Here is an 18,655-nt window from a genome sequence, read left to right on the forward strand (position 1 = left end):
TGTGGGAAGAGTTTTAAAGATGCTATACTTTGATATGAATGCTGCATTCAAATCTACATAGTGCTACTGAAGTGTAGCCCTATAGGATTCCCTTTTTAAAACAGACCAGCTCTGAAAGTGGAAAAGAAGAATTTGTTCAGAATTTTGATAGGTAGCAAGGCTCTGAAATCTCCAAAGAACCTTCCTCTTGTAGCACCTTAAAGACTTAAGAAAATAATTATAACGTAAGTTTTTGTAGACTTGATTCTGTTTTATAAAATATATAGAATTTTAGCTGTTTTCATTATGATATACAGTAATATAACGAGTTAAAATGAAAAGAAGGGAGAAATTATGAAATGTTTTAACCCTAATGCATAGGATCAGGCTGCAATTCAGTATAATTGTTCACCAGCGTGTGGAGGCTGCAATAGCATGTGCAGGGATTGAGTTAAAAGTAGGGAGTTATATTAAAAATTATTTGAAGACTGTAAGCTGAGCTCCTCTGCATCCAATAAAGACAAGATAGAAAGATCTGTAGACAGCAAGTATATGTTTTATACAGAGGTTTTTTTTCAGCTGGAACGTTCTAGAACTCAGTTCCGGCACTTCTCAGGTGGACGTCATTGCCATTATAAGAGAACAAGGGAGGCGTTCATGGTGAGTTCTGGCACCTCTTTTTCTAGAAAAAGAGCACTGGGTTTATAAATCATGGGTGCAATCCAGAGAAGAACTGATTTGCTTAAATCCTATTGATTTACATATACTTAGCTTTGATTTAATCAACGTAGATTTCTCAGGATTTAAGTGTACCTATATTATTCTGATTTACACTGCATATACACATAGGTATAACTTTTAGGTGCTTCAGGAGTCCTTTTGAGATGAAAGGTGCTACATAAGCAAAATATTAATCATCCTTTTATATAATTATTATTTATATAAGGGCAGACTCGTCCCACCTGATTGCACACAGTCTGTACTGGTTAATTTCAAAGATGTTGAAACACCATCACAGAATGAATTTAAATTACTGACAGAAGCTAATTTGTATTTTTATATTTTCAGTAAAACCACATAATTACTTCGTTGTGTAACTTAATAAAGATGATGTGCTAGAATTAATAAAGAATAAATTAGTGGAATTCATAGAACAAAACAGGGATTCTGATATTGGCTGTTCAGTGACTAGAATAATAAGTGAGAGTGAAATAGCAATGTCATTGGTTTTATAACTAATCATCAGTGTCTGCTGAAAAATACCCTGTAGGACCAAAGATACCACTGGCTTTCCCCCCTGCTTTTAATTCCATGAAATATTTCATTTTTGTTAACCCAATTTAAATTATGTTTGCATAGAAGGGATTGTGAATTTTGTTTCTGGAAGCTACAGTCATTATTATGGAAATAGTCCAGGATAGCCTTTGGCTGGAATCAAACAATCTTTTTTTATTTTTTAAGATTTGAAAATGGTTTGAGAGAGATTTTCCTTCTCATTCCAGAGATGGACCCAGGGCTTCAGCAGAACCGTCAGCTGTGGTGACACAAAAATTCCTCACAGTTTCAAGGATTCCATAGGAATCCATTAGTCTCTGGTGGGTGAACCATCCAAATAGTCCCTCATACCTGTAAAGTTTTATGTTACTGAGTGTCTGAACAACTGCAGGCTCCCCACATCCTTCAAATTGAGGAGCAGGTCCCTCTGAGCACATGCTCAGCCCAAGTTTTAGTATAAGGGCTGTGCTCACGGTATCTTTTCTTAGTTGAAGATAAAAAATCAAGAAAAAAATAACTTCTGCTTACGTCTCCACTCACCTGCTTATCCTTGTTCCAGAAACCCAAATCTCAAAATAAAGCTTATATAAGCTTATATAGTAGCTTATATAGAACTTAGTACAGTCATACCTCATGTTATGTGAAAGAACATCTGCTTCATGTTACGTTCTTTCAGGTTACGTCCCGCAGCGACCCGGAAGTACCGGAAAGGGTTGCTTCCGGGTTTTGCCACTCACGCATGCGCAAACGTGCAAAATGATGTCACGCGCATGCGCAGAAGCGGCAAATCGCAACCAGTGCATGCACAGACGTGCCGCTGCAGGTTGCGCTCTTTTCATGTTGCAAACGGGCCTCCGGAACAGATCCCGTTCACACCCAGAGGTACTATAATAAGTCAGCTTATTTTTGATGCCTCCTCTTGGCTTCAGGTTTAGGGCTATAGGGCTATAGAGATCCATTTCAGAAAGCGGGGTGGGGAGTGGGTGGGTGGGTGGGTGTAAATATAGCTGTTCCCTTCAATCTGGGACAACTGTGGAGGATGACACTTTTCTCTAGGGCAGATATGTGGCATGTGTGACCACTGAAGGATATGCTGACAGGAGGAAGAAGAGAAGTCTCTGCTTGATTCTCACAAGGAGCTGCCTAAACCATAGCTTCCAGTTGGGGTGGAAACCTTTCCAGAGCAGGCTCTGGTGATTCTGAGCCATTGTGGAAACACATGGAGTGTGTGCCCAACAGGCCATTCCTGGAACCTAAGCCTTCCTTGAGACCCCCTTTGCATGACTGCAGACCTTGTAGCAGATTCAAAGAGACCTAGTACATCTTGAGAGGCATCCCCTGGGTTAGGCCTCCTCATCTGCTCTAAGGTGTCCAACATTGCCTTGGAGGTTCGGGGCCCCTTGAGGCCACATTGGGTGTCTTTACTATATTAGATCTTTCTAGATCCTGCAATTTTGCTCTGGACATGTGTCAGAATAAAATAGATCTGCTGCACTGCACTGCCCAGTTTTGTCAGAGTGGAACCATTAGGCAAAATTATATTGTGTTAGAGCACAATATAATAAAGGAATATTATCATTGGGAATCCATGGTATGACAGTAATTGATTTTTATCTCCTACAAATTCAATATGTGTGTGTTTATTTGCAATTCTCTTGTGCTGTGCTACCATTATCAGCAGACCATTTGAAGGTTGGATTCATAGGCTAGTTGTATGCAATGTGAACAAGATTTTCTTTGAGTATTTTGGCAGCAATTAATAACATTGTGACTACGACTTCTCAGCTTTGCTATGAGTTGCCTGCAATCAGGAGCCAGCTGGTTATCTTCTCAGTTTCACCAGATGTAATGTGGGATTGCAGATTATGAATACCTTGCAAGAGGATTAAAAGGCAACCCTCAAAAAGAAATAAGGAGTGGGTTTACCATTTGGTCAATTAAAATTTATACAGTGGTACCTCGGGTTACATACGCTTCAGGTTACATACGCTTCAGGTTACATATGCTTCAGGTTACAGACTCCGCTAACCCAGAAATATTACCTTGGGTTAAGAACTTTGCTTCAGGATGAGAACAGAAATTGCGCAGCGGCAGCAGGAGGCCCCATTAGCCAAAGTGGTACCTCAGGTTAGGAACAGTTTCAGGTTAAGAATGGACCTCCGGAACGAATTAAGTACTTAACCCGAGGTACCACTGTACAGTATAGTTGGAAGGAGGAGCCTCCACTGCAAAAGATCTTCAGGGGAGTGCTATTTTCACCCTTCCCCTCCCCTTTAGTGGGATGTAAGAGTCCTTATGCATACAGAAAGGTAAGAACTCACCCTTCCTTGTCATTTCATGTACTAGAAATAATAATTAAACTATTTAAAAACAGCTACAAAGCTGTTCTGGCAGCAAGAGAGAGAAGTGTGTTGCTTGTTATAGGGTGAGTGTCTGGAATAGTAAAAAGAAAACATACTCCCTGGTATATTGTTTCTAAGGACTGTTTTCACCTTTCTTAGGGTACAGTGGCTTGAACCACTACAAAAAAAAGTTTAAATGGTATGACCAGTGGCCATGGTGGTGCAGAAAAATGAGAGGGACTCAATGCATTTACGTTTACAGTCAGAATGTTAATGTGAACTAACCATCACCATCTCTCAGCTTCACCTATCTCTCAAGTTTCTTGTAAAGATAGCAGCATGTATATTGGTCCTGATTTCCTCAGAGGAAGGGTCGGATACAAATATGATAAATGAGAATATAATAAGCTTATTTTGGAAGAGGGGTGATAGGAAGGCTGTGAGCTGTATATACTCTACTCTAAATGTGCATTGAAGAAGCAGACCACAGCTGGCCTCAGTGGAAATGTTATCATAATAGGAAATCAATTCTGAATTACGCCATATGACGTTAGCTGCGCTTTCAACTTTCACTATGATTAGCAAGCACAGCTTCGCTAATGTTTAAACTTTTGAACAAGGCCAGCAATATGAAAATGTCCATAACAGAGGGGAGGGGACAGAGAGTTGCTTGTAGAATTCCATGGCAGTAGAAAGCTCCCCCCCCACTGCCCCCAATTCATACGCTTCATTGATTTGTTACAATAAGTTAAACTGAACAACTAATCAATACTATTGATTCATTATACAGGTTCAATTGTACTTTCCTTTCATTATGAAACACTGCTGGCAATAATGAACATTCCAGTAAACGGAAGAACTCCCCCCCCCCCCGTTATTTGGCTTTGTTTTTCTCTAGGGAGCCCTTTTCTGAGCCGGGCTGCTCTCTTGCAAGAATAACCACAGCTTTTTCTAATGCTGTATTAATGCTAACTATCTCCAGGGCTATCCAAGCATAGGAAGAGTAAGGCGCCAGCCTTGCTGAGGGAGGATGCACATGCTGCCTGAGGAGGGAGGCTTTACATTATGTTGTTTTGTGGCAGCAGTCTTGGAGTGGGGGGTGGGGAGGACACACTCCTGTTGGACTCTCAAAGTGGCTTAAATAGGTGGGGGAGAGAAATTTGGCGATAGGCTTCAAGGGGAACCTATGAAGCAAATGCAATTACCGTATTTTTCGCTCTATAACACGCACCCGACCATAACACGCACGTAGTTTTTAGAGGAGGGAAATCCGTAGGCATGCCACCTGTAGGCATTTCCTCCATAACACGCACAGACATTTCCCCTTACTTTCTAGGAGGAAAAAAGTGAGTGTTATGGTGCAAAAAATACGGTACTTTTCCTCAGCGAGGAGCCTGAAACCTTCATAGAGTCAGAGCTAAGAAATACTGATGATTATGATGATTTAATTGCATCATTTGTGTAAAAGGTGTTTTATGTGTGTAACAGGCAGCTGGTTGTCCACTGTGAGAACAGGATGCTGGACTAGATGGGCCATTGGCCTGATCTTATGTTCTTCTTAACCAACACAAGGTAAAAATAATATATCAAAGGAGATTTACTTTAATTTTCATATTGCAGGGATGAGTGTGACACAGCAGAGGAAGCTGAGGGAAAGGAAGGGAGAAGCAAGTTGTAACACAGGCCTAGGCAAACTCGGCCCTCCAGATGTTTTGGACTACAACTCCCATCATCCCTGACCACTGGTCCTGTTAGCTAGGGATGATGGGAGTAGTCCCAAAACATCTGGAGGGCCAAGTTTGCCTATGCCTGTTGTAACACAACGACGGAGACAGTGATGAGGGGAGGAAAGGATGAATAGGGGCAAACTCTGTTACATGCGTACTCTGGTCCTTTTTGCCTGGAATGAAGAACAAGGGTTAAGTTTGGAGAAAGCGAGAGAGATGCTGCACCACAGAGATACCTTGACAAACAGCAATTCAAACCACCACAAGAGTGCTCTCTGGGGCTGATGTCATCTGCTAGTTCAGTCACATCAGCATCACCTCAAGAAAACCACAGCATCTGGAAAGCATGGGAATTGCTGCTTTATTTTCACATTTAATATAATAATACCTTTATTGTCATTGTACAACCTGTGTACAATGGAATTAAACGAGCCTTCCCCCACAATCACTCAATCTCTTATTGAACAAAACACCACCTCACAAGTCAATTTCGCTATGTTATTTTTCATTCAACAGCCTAACAGCCCAAGGATAGAAGCTATTTTTTAGCCTGTTGGTACGGCTGATTATACTTCTACATCTCCTGCTCGAGGGTAGAAGATTAAAAAGGTGACAGTCATCCCTGAGAATTTTTCTCGCTCTCCTAAGGCAACGATCCCTTGCAATGTCATCTAGCGGACTCAAGGGACAGCCCATGATATCATGTGCTGTATTCACCACCCTCTGTAGAGACTTTCTGTCTGTGGCTGTTAGGCCAGCATACCACACTGTGATGCAATATGAAAGGACACTTTCTATTGTGGACCAGTAAAAGGAGTTCATCAGTTGTTTAACATTATTCGTTCGCAAGACCCTGAGGAAATGGAGTCTCTGTTGGGCCTTTCTGACCACCTGAGTTATGTTGATTTTCCAAGTGAGGTCCTCACTAAGGTAAACTCCCAGGAATCTAAGCATCCAAGTGCTTGAGACAGACTCTGTTGTACACTTAAAAGGAGCCAACATTTACCGTATTGGCCTGAATATAAGCCTCACTTTCTCCCCAAATTCCGACTATGAAATTTAAAGTGCGGCTTATATTCACGACCTCACATGTAGTCCCCAGTCCTCTCCCCCAAGGCCAGGAAGGGAGAGAGCGAGGAAGGGGAAAGGCTGCTGGCAACGCAGCATGGCTCCCCCCTCCCCGCCCAGTATGCAGCCAGGAGCAGCGAGGAATAGAGGAGCTTATATTTGGGTATTTTTTATTTTTTTCTCTCCCCCCCCTCCAATTTTAAAGATGCGGCTTATATACAGGTGCGGCTTATATTCGGCCCAATTCGGTAAAAACAGCAACAACTTTACAGATGGGGGCAGGGGAGGAGTATCAGTATCCATTTCCAGGGCCGGAACCACCATTAGGTAGACTGGGCAGCCATCTTGGGCAGGTGGTGTGTGTCTTGTTTTATACATGGAATGCAGGAGATATCTTTGCCTCAGGCAGCAAAGTGTCTTGTCCTGGCCCTGTCTGCTCCAGACTTACATGTATTTATTAGACCATCTGTAGAGAGCCCCCATGAATATACACATGTAGGTAGTTCTCTGTGTGACAGGTTCCCCATTGCACAGAGAGAACCCTTTTGCCTTTACAGCTGTGCAAATGGGGGGCTTTCTACATGTGGGTCAGGGTGGTAGAGGCTTCCACCATGATGATGCTTTCCTCCACATGTAGGCATTCACCCCCACTGAGCGTTTGTAAGGTGTCTTCTATTTATAACTGTAAAGTTAGTTTCTCTAGATAAAAAATAATTCTGTTCTCTCATTACAATCCAGCCTGCAAAAGTAATATAGAATAAAATTTCCCTTAAAAGCTCCAAGATTGCTGACTGGGACTTAACTGTTATGCTTCACTGTCTAAGGGACAAACTAGACATTATATGCAAATGTGTGCATTGAAGGCCAGACAGTTTTTACTTGGGAAGCTGCAGTTTTAGTGAAGCAGCAGCAGGGGATGACTCTCTCTCTCTCTGTGTGTGTGTGGGTGTGAACCCTTTCTCTGCCAGACTCTCCCAGCTGCTTCCCCTCTTCGCTTTCAAAATTTCACTGTTAGAGCTTTGTTGTACACATTTCCAGCAAGCAATTTGCACCTCGTTGAACTTTCCACATTTTGAAATAGTATTTTCTCCTTCAAGTCAGACTGATTAGTAGTCTTGAGTTTTCATCGATCTTGCAACTACCACTTTATTTTATAGTTTGTGACTTCTCCGGCCTCCCATCCTTGAGACAACATACCTGAATTGTTCTGTTAAGCTGTTGTTGTTGGGGTTGTTTGTTTTTTGTTTTAAAAAACCACTTTGAGCATGAAGGTTCAGTCTTCTCTTGCAATACACTACACAATGGACAATTTCGATCAGGGCTGTAGTACTTCTGTTTTGACTTGTGTTGTTGTTTTGTTGTAGTTGTTTTGATCAACAAGCAGTATATAAATTTTATGAAATAAATTCAAGTTAACTCCAGCCAGATGGCCAGTAGTCAGGGATAATGTGAGATGGATTTCATCCACATCTTGAGAGCTATAGGCTGACATTCATGAAATTGTAAGAGGCGTTGTAGGTTGTGTGGACTCTTGAGGAAGTTCTTTCCAGAATTAGAAACAGCACTTCTGTAATATAGATTTCCTCCACTTCCCCAAATAATATCAATTAAAGGGTTAACTCTGTAATGTCAGCATGCCAGGAGGAAATTAAACACATAACCTCCTGATATATATGAAACTGGATTTTTCATTTTCACACATAAGTTGTAAAGTTGTACAAGTTAATAAGAAAGTTTTAAAGTTAGTAAAGGAATAAAATAGGAAAAGTGCTAGGCAGCCAAAGATTCTAATTAAATTCTGCAGGTCAAGCGAGCCTGGTTTTAGATGATTTACTATGCAAGTGTCCTCTTCTTGCAGTAAAAACTGTGGGAACACTCTGCTTGAATTTCCCAAATCTTTCAAAGTGTTTGACAGCACACTCTTCCCAGGCTGTAATTCTGGACATGCTTACCAGGAAGCAACTTCATAAGCGTGGTGTGTTTTGCTTGAGACAGCACTGCAAGTTATTTATAATATATATAGTTTGCATGTAGATACGGTACTTTAAACATGTTTGCACTGACGCATCTTTGGGTGTGTTCACATGGGTGGTTGTGTGTTCACATGGGTGGTTCTGAAATAGTGGGGATGTAGAAAGTCAGAAGTGAGAAGAAGAGTTTGGATTTGATATCCCACTTTATCACTACCCGAAGGAGTCTCAAAGCAGCTAACATTCTCTTCTCCCTTCCTCCCCCACAACAAACACTCTGTGAGGTGAGTGGGGCTGAGAGACTTCAAAGAAGTGTGACTGGCCCAAGGTCACCCAGCAGCTGCATGTGGTGGAGCGGAGACGCGAACCCAGTTCACCAGATTACGAGACTACCTCTCTTAACCACTACACCACACTGTATATAAAAGAGTTATTAGTTGGTGGCAGCTGGTGAATGGGTGCTGTGGCATAGTGATTTATCCTGAAAAGGTCTGCTTTGCAGTAGGGCTATGATTCTAGAAAGCTCATTTTATTATGGGCCTTCAGGTCTAGTATAGGAGAGTGTGGGAAGTGATAGGTTTATGTTGATAGCAAAAGACTTGGACCTCATAAAGGCCAAGTACTCTTCAGTTCAGACTTGCAGAAACTGAGAAAAGAAAGCAGGTGGCAGGCATAGCTGCCTGTGGTGAGTGGCTTATTGTTGACAATAGATCTTTCAATAATAATTTAACCACAATGCTGACTCTTTATCGAACTCCAGCCTTAGTCCATCTTAGCCATTTGACAGGTGGACTTAAATACAATCAGGTTAAAACATTTGAAAAATGGAGAGACAAGATTATGTCCAAGATAAATAACACTATGAAATTAATTAATTGGTTAAAATAATGTATACACTGTCTTTCATTTGAAATAAAAGTAAAGCGCTTGGTTTGGTTCAGTGCAGCACAGAAGTAGAAAGACCAGAGAGGAGCAAAGCAGCTTTTAAGACGTTTTGGGAGCCTGCATGTTCACGTGGTCTCAATATGCCATAGTTTGGCTTCTTTTGTCATGCAAACAGGCGACACACAGGACAATAATTGATTTCTTTTTATGGAACCAAAAGGAGGCTACACTCAACTGGTTTCAGATGCATACCTTTAACATCAATAGACCTAAAAAGGACGGCTAAATCAGGACAAGGCATTGCATTAGGCGTGTACTTCTACAAGTGGCTTATGAAATTTTCTGGCCTGTAAAATTTTCAAAAGGCTGAACACCTGTATTAATAGTTTTCTTATGCACAGCATTTATAGACTACTCTCAAACTGTTGTTTTAGCCTAATCGTTTCATGCACTACTCGGTGTGTTTTAGGTTGCATTTTCAAATTGGTATTATTATTATTATTATTGAAATTTCTATACAGCACTATCATCTGGGCAGTTTACAACATAATAACACTAAAACACATACCATAATAACACACACAAACAGTTTAAAAGGCCATAGATTGTTTAATTAGCCAAGAGCCTGTGAGAAGAGGAATGTTTTTGCTTGGTGCTTAAATAAATGTAACAAAGGTACCAGGTAAGTCGCCCCAGGAAGAGCATTCCGTAAGTGGAGAGTGACCACAGAAAAGGCCCATTCTTGTGTTGTTGGCCTCCGCCCTTGCAGAGCAGGAACACAAAGAAGGGGCTCAGATGATGTTCACAGGGTTGGGTTGGTTCATATGGGGACAGGCAGTCCTGGGGGTATTGCAGTTCTGACCTGTTTAAGGCTGTATGGGCACTGATTTTACACTCCCATCTTGGTCTGATGGAAAGGAGTAGGGTTGTATGTCATATGAATATTGATAGCACCTCACTCCAGACATTTCAGTGGCACAGCTTAGTGGTTTCATATAGAAGTCGCAAAGCATGCAGAACAGAATAGAACTCTATGGGACTGCAAAGCGTCCCAGAAAGCTAGAAACTGAGCTGGAGGTCCCCTAGAAAAGACCGTCTGGGCATGAGTGGAACCTCTGAAATCGTTACCCCCAGTCTGCAACTCAGACAGTTTCTACAGAAAGATATAATGGTTTGTGATCTCAAAAACCACTGAGAGATCACAATAATCTGAGGACTATTAATTGTCATACTCCCTCTGTTGCATCCCACAGGGTGACCAAGGCAGTTTCCATACAAAACCCCAATTGAAATGGCTTTAGAAAATCAGTTTCATCTGAGAGAGCATAGTGTTGGCAGCAACCACCCACTCTAGAACCTTTCCCAGGAAAGGAATATTAACCACCAGCCAATAGTTGTTCATGTCTTCCAGAACCAGTGTAAAGTAAGATTGTTTGTTTGTTTGTTTATAATATTCATATACTGCCTCTCATTAAAATAATAACTATGTGATACATGGTATGATTCAGTAGAACAACAGTTTTTTAAAAATCAGTATCACAATAACTAGGAATTGTTCAACTGGTATCAGAGGACAGGGACAGCTTGAGCAAATAGATATTTTTTTTGAAAGTTGGCAGAAACTCACAATAGTTGGTATTTTAAGACGGCTAATTATAAAAGTAGCTTTTGTTACAGTAGCATTTTAAAGGTAAATTTAACATGGAAGGAATTCAATATTATCGTGTTCTTCTGATGGTTTCAGCAGCACAAGCCAGATGGAAAGGCCCCCTTCCTCCCTCCCTGCACTGTTCTGTGGGTTCCCCCAACCCCCCAGAGCTAATTTCAGAGGGTGTAGGGTGGGGGTGGGAGGAAGGCCCCACTGCACAAGTGGAAACCCTTGCACCAGGGCTTCTACTGATGACACTCATTAGGGTTATCCTGCCCTTCCTCAGTCTGGTGCCATTTAAATGTTTTGAACTACAACTCCCATCATCATCTCTGAGCATTGGTTATGCTGGTTTAGTCTGACAGGAGTTGTAGTCTGGTGAGCACCAAGTTTACCATCTGCAACAGCAGTGTGATTTGTGGGGAATGGGAGCTTTTTTGGCAGTAATTGGTTAAAGCTGTCAAAACAGAAGATCAGTGGAATATTCATATGTGCATAGGGTCCTTAAGCTAGGAGAAACTAACCTCCTAGCTTGATAACTAGCCATCTTCTGCAGCTGGTAACATTTCTGCTATCTTGGTGCCTCCTCAGTGGTAGTATACAAAATCCCATCAACAGAAGCGTTTGATTAAAATCCACTTCATTGTGCTAAAGAAGATTGTCTCTTTACTCTTTAAAGAACAACAAAGAGACAGAGAGATTGATGGGACCACTGAGAAAATTCATTACTATGCTATGGCTTAGAAGGGAAATAAAAGTTTTTCAGTTGAGTTATAGCTGAAAAATAAATACTAGAAATCACATTAAGAAGACAGACAATGTGTTTATATAACGATGTAGACTCCAACAAATCAGCAGTGTTCTCAACAAGATAAAAAGACCAACCATGTATGTGTGGCTTCATACCTTATACAGCACAGGTGATCTCTGCATGTATGTGTGCAGCAAGTACCTGTAGCATGGATAACATACTTGCTTGTTGTAAACAGCAGTGGACTTGTGTCTGATCCCTCAGTAGAGTCCATTAACAGAAGCACCAGGACCAAAGCAAGACTATATGGGTTTATTTTATTTATATATAAAATGTATGTTTCACCCTTCACCATATGTTCTCAGTGGGTTGCATTCAAATAATATAAATAAATACCATAAAATCATACAGTAAAACTATCTCACGTAATCTGCTTCCCATAACAGTATCGGATAACTCAGTATCTCAAATGCCATCTTTGCCAAAAGCCTAGAGAAAAAGATGGATTTTTAGTGTGCACCAAATCTGAACCATATTGATCCCAGCCACACTTGAGGGAAAGACCATTCCATGTACCACCACTGAGAAGGACCTGTCCCAAGCTAAAGCATCTTGAGAACTTAAGAAGGGTCTACGGGATCAGAACAGTGGCCCATAAGTCCAGTATCCTGGTCTCACAGCAATGAGTCAGATGCCAGAAAGAATCTTCTAAGCAGACCTGGGCTGACATCTTCATCAGCCTATCCACTATGACCCTAAGATTTTATTCCTGGTTAGTCACTGCCAATTCAGACCCCACAAACATATATATGAAATTTAGGTTCCTAGCCCCAATATACATCTCTTTACCCTTGTTTACATTGAACTACATTTGCCATTTTACTGCCCATTCACCCACTTTGTAGAGATCCTTTTGGAGCTCCTTGCAATCCGTTTTTGTTTTAACCACCCTGAATAATTTGGCATCATCAGTAAGCTTTGCCATCTTGCTGCTTACCCCAAACAAGTTTAAGGTTCCTATTACCAATCCTTGGGGGACTCCAGTTGCTACATCCTTGCAGTTACGGCTCCCCAAGAGGACCTCTCCTCATATTCTGTAACTTCAGAATGGCTTCAGTTGGTGCTTGAAGCACAAAAAGGGCCTTTCCTGCAAGTCTTAAAATCCAGCAGGGCAATGTAGAGAAAGGTGCTCCTTCAAATAAATTGCTGTTCAAACTGCCCACAAACTGGTCAAAGTGTACCATGGCTAAGGTTTTTGTGACTCAAGAATCCCATGTCATTTTTTGACATAGTGGCATCATCAAACAGCTGATTTCTTTCTTCCTGTGGTCTCACCTATAGCATCAAGCATAGGAGAGATCCTCTGCTAGCTAACATACCTTGTTTCATGTACTGGAACTTTATTTTTTGTAAATTGTTTTGAGATTTCTTGTGGAAAGCGACTGAGGCTGCACTCTGAACCTCACTTCCCTGAGAGTAAGCTCCACTTAATTCAGTAGGGTTCTGAGTAAATATGTTTAGGATTGCACTCTAAGACATTCTGTGACCTTGGCCAAGTTCCTTAAGTTTTCTGTGACATTTTAGCATCTACTCTAGCTCATTAATTTGCAAATTATTATGTTTACTTAGTTCTGAGTGGAGTCTCAATCTCTGAAAAGTTCTGGCAACATCCCTAGCATAAGAAATTTTAAATTCAGGTGGGAGTCTGAAGGCGTGCAAATTAATTGTAGGGGGTCTAAAGTTGTTCTCTGTATGGCGGCTGACTTTTGGAAGGGATGTTGCATATGCATGCAACCATCTGAAAGATAAACAGCCATCTAGTTTAGGGACAATTAGACAAAGTGGTGGCAGAAATCACATCTCGAATTAGTTCCAGCACCACAAAGATAATCTCCTGGGCTTTTCTATTCCATTTAAACTTAATTCATTTAGGTATTCTCTCTCTCTCTCTCTCTCTCTCTCTCTCTCTCTCTCTCTCTCACTCTCTGTCTGTCTGTCTCCGCCTCCCCACTTGTTTGGGGATTCCCTTTGATACTGTGGGTTATTCACTAGGAAGCAGACAGGTGTAGAAGTGATGTCTACTTAGATAGCACCCTCTGTTTATCAACCTTTGCTTTGAAATTTGTTTATTAATTATGTAGAAGATTTTTATCCTGCCTTTCAATCAAGTTAAAAGGTGGCTAACAATAGACTGTAATAATTCACATAAACGCAGACTCCAAAGCCTTGGTTCTCTAGCTGATGAATGGGGCCAAAGTATGCTCTGCAGTTCCAGGGCAATTGGCAGTCAGAGCCAAAAGTGAAATTGAAATTGAGGTGGGGGCAGCTGGAAGCGGAGGCTCCTTCTGGTGAAAACCACTGATCTCATGATACATCCTTCACCACACCACATAGCCATGAATTGCAATCAATGAAACACAGAGAGCAAATGGGAAGTGGATTTATGTTATGCCAGGCTCTTGGAAGGCATCTATGAATTCAAATGGAAATGAATAAGTAGGCTTTTGCTGTTAAAGCATGATGATAAATTTTAATAGAGGCACAACCTTTCCTGTTCTAAAGGAGGAGGAGGCAGTAGGCTTTTATAGCTGCTCACAAATAAAACCTTTTTTGTTGTGGCCTGGCACATCTTGTGATCTCAGCTCAGAAAAGGGCAGAAACAAGAGGAGGTAACCTTGCACTGCTTCTAGTCTAAATTCCTAGGAAATATGAACTGGCCATATAATACGGATATTAGTCCTTGTGTGCTTCCAGAAGTGTTCTTTGGTGGAATCAGTGCTTTTCATGCATGCAAGTTTTTTTTGGCAGTGTCCATACAATGTTGTCAAAATGCCAGCCCATATTTCTCTCCCTGCCCTTTAATCTGGATTTATCCCTTTTTTGCGGGAAATCCAGTAAGTAAAACAACAATAACACAGCTGTTGCCTATGGTCCACTTACAATATCCTAATCACCCATTTAACCACATTAAAGCCCCCATGTTGAAACACCCATAGACAATATTTTCCTGTCATTCTTGTCAAAATGTGTAGTCCTTTTCATATACACTCCAGGGGAGGCCCCCCAAAATAGTGATTCCACCATCACTGTCAGAAACACTTCCTGTATGTTGCAGAGTGAGTTCCACAACTGTGAAGTCTGCAACAGTCCTCAAAGACTGGTATCTTCAGGTATCATCAGTGAATACACATGATGTACAAGTGATAGATCTACGAGCACTCTCCGAGTTAATATTAACAGATCACAGCAAGCGCTAGAGAATGAGGCGGATTCCAAGGGATGCAATCCCCAATCCACTCCTTATGTTAGAGGTGAAATACAGCATTATGAATTGTGTGGGGATGGCTACAATAAAAACATTGGAGCACTATGTGCCGTAAGTGAGCCCACTGCCCACAGGGAATTCAGTTTTTTATAGAGTTGTCATCAAGCATTCATGCCTGTTAATGTCCACCTTGTTCCTGATGGTGTGATGTGTCCAAGGTACATTCCCAGATTGTTTATCTGTATCAAAAGGAAGCTGAGCCCCACCAATTATGGGCATCCCTATCTTTCTCTAATCCACAGTTCACAAGGCCTGTGGATCTTCAAGTGTCTCAGTCCCAGTAGCTGTCAGTCACTGTAAGCAGACCTATCATGTTTTCAAGGTCATTGCTGTGTCCATAGGGACTAGAAACTTCAGTGTTGAAACCATAACAAAAACATGATGGCTACACCAAGCCGGAAACTATTCACAGTAATATAGGGGCTATATACACTGCATGCTGCTCAGCATATTGGAGCTCAAACGTGCAAAAAAGGCCTTGCACTGATACCAATAATTGTAACCTGGTTTCATATGGCTATTTTCAAGAGTCATTGTAAATAATCTCTCCCCCTGCCTCCACTGTAAACCAAACAGAAAATAAAGATTTCATATGTAACGGTGTTAAAAGCTGGTGTGTGTGTGTGTGTGTGTGTGTGTGTGTGTGTGTGTGTATGTAGAGGAAGTATGGTAAGAGAGGGAAGAGAAAGTTACAGAAATGTTTTAAAGATTTAACTGCAAGAGGTTATAAAGTTGTTCAGCCCTTCATCTAAGCTTACATTATTCACAGTCTGCAAATAATTTCATTTTTAAAAAATCACAGATGAAAAGGTGTGTAAGCTGTTCTCTTCTATGTAGGTAGGAAGGAGTAGAAAACTTAATTATTTTAAAATTCTTTGTCAGCATAGAATGTCTGAACATTTAAAATGCACTCAATTTTGTATTCTAATTAAATCCACTCCGTCAGTTCCGAGCAGCTGTAGCAGTAGGAATGGGCATTACTAGAAGCAGCTTTTTTTATTTCTTCAACTCTTTACCACAAAGCGAGGCCACAATGCTCCTTCAGGTATTAGATTAGAAATCAGTTCAGGTTTAGGTCAAACTATTCCTTCTGCAAAAAGAATACGAGTTCATTTTGACATTCTTGAAGAAAAGATTTAGAGTGGGAAGAAGGAAAGGATTAGCTATTCACATTTGCCTGTAAGTAGCACTTCAGAGTACAAGTGGGTGGATCACGTTTTTCCCAATGCTCCTTATGTGATGGGGAGTGGGGAAGTCTCTGCAAGCCATAAAACGAATAGCGGAGGGATAGAGCTGTCCGTATCCCCCACCCTTGCACCAGTTTGCTTTTTACAGTGTGTTGTTGACATAGAGAAGAAATTAAAAGTGATACCCCCACCTGCAGTCAATTCTACCACAACTTTCCTGCCACATTTTGCAGTGTTTGTAAACCCACCTTCAGACCAAGCCCATTCTGTGGGTTGGTTGATTCTAATGTGCCCCAGTGCTTGGAGTTTCAAGATGGTTGTGGAATATCTAATGCTCTGGGCAGTGAACTGCAAGCAGAAACAGGAAAAGTGATAGGGAGTGAATCGTGCTATTGATTATGCTGACTGAGCATCCTGCCATTCAAAAATTACTGTCTTGTTAATTTCCCACAGAATGTTCAGCCTCATGCTCTGCTAGAAAGCTTTGTGATTCATGTTAGAGCTAGACTTGTGTTCTTGTATGCTTCTTAATAAAAGATATGTGGAACACTATGGACCTGATGAAGAGTCTTCACTCAAAACTTATGAGGCCTAATAAACTAGACATTTCCAGTCCACTTTGGAGGTTTTCTTCTTTTATTTTGTATTGGGGCCTTCCTTCATATTCTCCTACAGTCCATGGTAATCTTAGAAGAACATAATAACCTTTCGGTGACAGTGAAAGCAATCTGATGGATGATCTAACAGTGGTTTTACCTGGCCTTTGGCTTTGTTGGGTTTTTTTGTTTTTTGTTTTGCTCAGTAGTTTTTGAAAGAAACAACCTCATGCCAGACATAGATCTGTCTTGCTTTGTGCAGCTGACTAAACAAGGATGGAAACATAGAAGACTTTTCTGGTTGTGTTGTGTGCTGTGATTTAATCCCCACTGACCACATTTAATGAGCTTTTGGGAGAAATCACTCCCCATGGTTTCATCTGCTAGTAATACTTCCACAGGTAGCTCACCTCCTTTCCAAACCGAAACACAATACTTCTCACGCAAGGTTGTGCCACCCCTTTCTGAATGTCACTTTAACAGCTCCACAACCGGCAGAAATTCAGCAACTGAATTTCCCATCCCAATGCAGTAACTGAATATTGTACCTGCTGAATTTCTGTCTGTAACATTGCTGGACAGGAGGTCTTTGCTTGAAAAAGTTCAACAATTCTACTTGGTAATTTTATCCTTAGAAGTTGGGATGAATGAGCAGAATTGTCCAGGAAAACAAGCACAGCCCTTCTGGGACCAAGAGGGTATGTTTGGTCTGTGTTAATAATGTTGTATGACAACAATAGAAATGGAAATGGCGGCATGGGACTTCAAAAACGTTGCCCCTCAGTCCTGCTCCAGTACATACAGGGGCAGGACAAAGCTGAGGCTGTGTGGAAGAGTTGAACTGTGTGTTGTCAGGTTTATGATGAATCCACTCTCTGATTCTTATCACTGTTGCATCTGTTGCACTGAAGCAGGTCCCACAGTTTACCTATACACTGCACAGAGTACTTTCTTTTATCTCTCATGAATCTGCCAACCTTCAGCTTCATTGAATGTCCATGAATTCTAGTATTATGAGGGAGAAAACCCTTTCTGTCTCCACTTTCTCCATACAATGCATAGTTTTGTAAACTTCCGCCATGTCACCTGTAACTTGCCTTTTCTCCAAACTAAAAAGTGCCAAAATACTGCAACCTTTTCGGGGAGTTGCTGCGTCCCCTTGATAATTTTGGTTGCCCTTTTCTGGACTCCACAATATTCATTTTGAGGTGAGGTGACAGGAACTGTACACAGTATTCCAAATGTTGTGACATCATAGTTTTGTATATAGTGGTACCTCGGGTTAAGTACTTAATTCGTTCCGGAGGTCCATACTTAACCTGAAACTGTTCTTAACCTGAAGCACTACTTTAGCTAATGGGGCCTCCTGCTGCTGCTGAGCCACTGGAGCACGATTTCTGTTCTCATCCTGAAGCAAAGTTCTTAACCTGAAGCACTATTTCTGGGTTAGCGGAGTCTGTAACCTGAAGCGTATGTAACCTGAAGCGTATGTATTACCACTGTAATAGCATTATGATGGTGACAGTTTTAATGGATTCTGTGACTTGACCGTTCAAAAGGAATAACTTAGAATTGCTTTATAAGTTCTGGATGCATAACCACTTTCCATAGTTCCAGGAAGCACAATATTATGACCAACTCTACTTGAAATGTACTGGGTTGAGGAAAAAGTCATTGAAGACTAAAGTAGTGATCTATTGTCACTGTAATCACTATGAAGCAGTAATCTGAGATAGCTCAGTAGAGCAAGAGGCTCCTAATCTCAGGGTTCTGTGTTTGAGCCCCACATTGCAGGGCATTGCAGGGGGTTGGACTAGATGACCCCTGTGGTCGCTTCCAACTCTACAATTTTCTGATTCTAGAAAAGGCTGAGCAAAACAAAACCCTAGGAAAAACTAGCAT

General features: G+C 41.2%; 1 protein-coding gene across 15 annotated transcripts in view; it reads left to right on the forward strand.

The window, feature by feature from the left end:
- KALRN (kalirin RhoGEF kinase) overlaps positions 1-18,655 on the forward strand; it is a 501,553-nt gene that overhangs the window by 164,391 nt on the left and 318,507 nt on the right. The window contains exon 1 of one of the 15 annotated variants that reach the window (XM_081188019.1): positions 6,117-6,253. The exons of the other annotated variants lie outside the window; for them this stretch is intronic. The gene's annotated coding sequence lies outside the window, so the exon portion shown is untranslated. Of the gene's footprint in view, positions 1-6,116; positions 6,254-18,655 lie in introns of those variants that run through there. 15 annotated transcript variants of the gene reach the window in all.

The sequence above is a fragment of the Podarcis bocagei genome, assembly GCF_964188305.1.
Source record: "Podarcis bocagei genome assembly, chromosome: 1".
Lineage (NCBI taxonomy): Eukaryota > Metazoa > Chordata > Lepidosauria > Squamata > Lacertidae > Podarcis > Podarcis bocagei.